Below are 2842 nucleotides of genomic sequence, written 5' to 3'. Positions count from 1 at the left end.
TGAGTGTATAGAAACAAGATGCATAGTGATGATATTGTCCTGTCAGAAATTCATGGTAGTAAATTTCTTCTTAAGGCCATAAACAAAATATACCATGATATAATATAAGAGGACTCACTATTGAACATATGAGGTATAAGAGCTTTCTAATAGGTCCATTATTTATTGTTGCCCAACATTAGGAAAAAGTATAACGCAGTAATAAAATAGAAGTCCTTTGTATGACTACTTAAATTTCTTGATTTTGTAAAGACACACATTTTCATCTAAAATAAGTAGGCCTGTCTATTGTCTTCATGTGATTTTGATGATTGAAGGTGCTTAATGAGAAGTCAAAATGTATTAGTAGTTCTTTGCTATCAATTAAATCTCACTTTTTCTTCCTGGAGAATATAATGATTAAAGCAATAATTCAGAATCAGCAAGCAATAGTTCAGAATCACGCTTCCAGTGCAAGTGGATCACCAGTAAGTAATCCTCAATACCATTTTCCACAAAGTTTTGTTACAGATACAATCGGCCTTCCTTCTCTAGCTGCTTTTCTAGAATAGACACATTCGTTCATTGTACAGGAAAAGTGTGATTTAACTGATTTGTCAGATCTGTTACTAGAATTGTCAAGGATTTATATTCTTGTCTGTAATTTAGTCAAAGCTATGTATCTTTGGGTAGGCTACTAAAATGTATTTACTAATTTCAAGTAAATACATAAATTCTATTTCCATCTCTTTTTTAAAAATAAAATTGTTTCCTCTATAAATTGATCAGAGGCATGGATGGAATTTGTGGCTAGCTAGGTCATTGTACATCTTTCTCTTCCTCTCTCTTTTTCATGGTTCTCATAGATAATATGATTGCTCCATAATTATCTTAATTTATTTTGCTTTTATATTTTTGCTTGCATCATTTCACTTTCTGCTCTGCCATTATCCCAATCATTTTCATAGAAAGCATTATTTCCTATTTTCTCATTCCTAGAATAAGCTGCACATGAAGACACCACTGGTCATCATTTTCAGCCTATAACTTTGAATATAGAGGAAAATCTTTCTCTTTTCTCTATCAATTCCCTATTCACCAGTGAGAATAATTTAGAATAGAAAACACGGAAAAAGAGAAAACAAATCATGGTGAAAAAACAGAAGCAGAAAATTCATTGGATTTTTCTGACCAGTTCAACCAATGTGAATTATTGGGGAAATACATAGGCACCTCATTCCCAGTGGTACTCAAAGTCACTGGTTAGGTAATTCTGATGAAGACAAGGAACAAGATGAAAAAGTGAGGAATGGTATCATTTGCAAGAAAAAAGATGGAGGAGGATCCAAGCAAATTTCTTCTTTGGGCTGCCGAAAATACTCAGCTTACTACAGTGTAGACACTACTTTCCAAAAAGGCCACTCATGTGAATATTAGGAATGAGGATGAGTATACCTCACTTCATTGGCAAGCCTACAATGGACACTTAGACATTGTCCATGAGTTGGTGGCTCGAGGCAGATATTCATGAAATAATTGCCGATGGCCGGACACCCCTGCACAGTGCTTATACATGGAATAATACCAGAATTGCTTCTTTTTTACTTCATCATGATGCAGATACCAATGTCCAAATTAAATGCCTCTTGACCCCCTTGCATCTTGCTGCTGTGAATAGAGGTAGAAAAAATATGCTGGATTGCCTTCTGTTGAACCATTTTATCAAACCAGGTCTGAAGAACAACTTGGAAGAAACTGCATTTGATATTGCAAAAAGCATAATATGTATCAATACATCTTTGAAGTTGTGGAAGGCTGTTCAAATTGTTCTCATATGTTGTAATGGTTCGGTTAAGTTTCTTAAATTTCAAAAATGATGGTCCATCTTTGTGTCCTTCCAAAATATTCTCACAATACAAAGTAACAGCAATATCTTACTGTAAAAATTCATGGATTCCATGGTATTCTTCCAAGTGAATTGCCTGATCAAAATGTATTCAAGACTTGTTTGTATATATCTATAATGATTTCTGCAGAGTTTGTGATTTTTTAAAATCAGAAATAAGTTCAACTTACCTGTTGAAATGAGTAGTAAAGAAACTAAAGATATTTCTGGTACTTGTCTGAAAAAGTTTATTTTAAAATAGTCTGTATTCTGTTTGTATAATGTCCAAAATCTATTTCATTCTCTCCAAATATAATACTTTGAATTCTACATTGATTTATAATATATAGGTTCATTAATAAATGTGTCCTTTCAGATTGCATTCCATATAGAAACAGTTTAAGATTCCGTTTTTCCTAGGTCCTTATAGTATTTTATTTCTTTGGGATAAAATGACAATGTTATCTAATTTCAAATGTTTTGTAAAGGTTATGCTATGTAAAGGCCTTTCTAAGATGAAGAGTTAATACACTGAAGACAAACTTTTAATTCTATGAACTAAATGTATTCTTTCACTTGTATCTTTGTAATCAACTTTTTAATAACTGTTTTTCATTTCTTGAATCCGAAGAATACTTCACAAATTTCCATTTCATCCTTGTGGAAGTGCCATGTAATTCTCTGTATTGTTGCAATTTGGGTAGATGTGCTGCTGAAGCATGTAGTATCTTGTAAATTTAAGTAGTTAATGATGCAATCTTAATATAGGCTTATATCTTTCATTGCCTATTTGTAAAAAGGAAACCTTATTGTTCCTAGCAATGCTATTGATCTTATTTCCCTAAAATTCTGTGTAGAGTGGGGAAAAAACGTATATTGTTTAATCGATTGCTCACATTTCAACCTTTTTTGTCAATGACTATTTTAAGTCTTTTTCATTTTAAACCTGATCATACTTTGAAGCCTTTATAGCTAGGT

The 2842-nt window shown here is 32.4% G+C and overlaps 1 pseudogene; it reads right to left on the bottom strand.

Moving 5' to 3' along the window:
• Positions 1-2485: 2485 nt before the first annotated feature.
• LOC122101027 lies at positions 2486-2585 on the bottom strand (annotated as a pseudogene).
• Between the last annotated feature and the right edge of the window lie 257 nt (positions 2586-2842).

Source organism: Dipodomys spectabilis, unplaced genomic scaffold, assembly GCF_019054845.1.
Source record: "Dipodomys spectabilis isolate Male_0828 unplaced genomic scaffold, ASM1905484v1 ptg000616l, whole genome shotgun sequence".
NCBI classification, from domain to species: domain Eukaryota; kingdom Metazoa; phylum Chordata; class Mammalia; order Rodentia; family Heteromyidae; genus Dipodomys; species Dipodomys spectabilis.
Note: the sequence above shows the minus strand (reverse complement) of the source record. Positions and strands in the feature narration are given on the sequence as shown.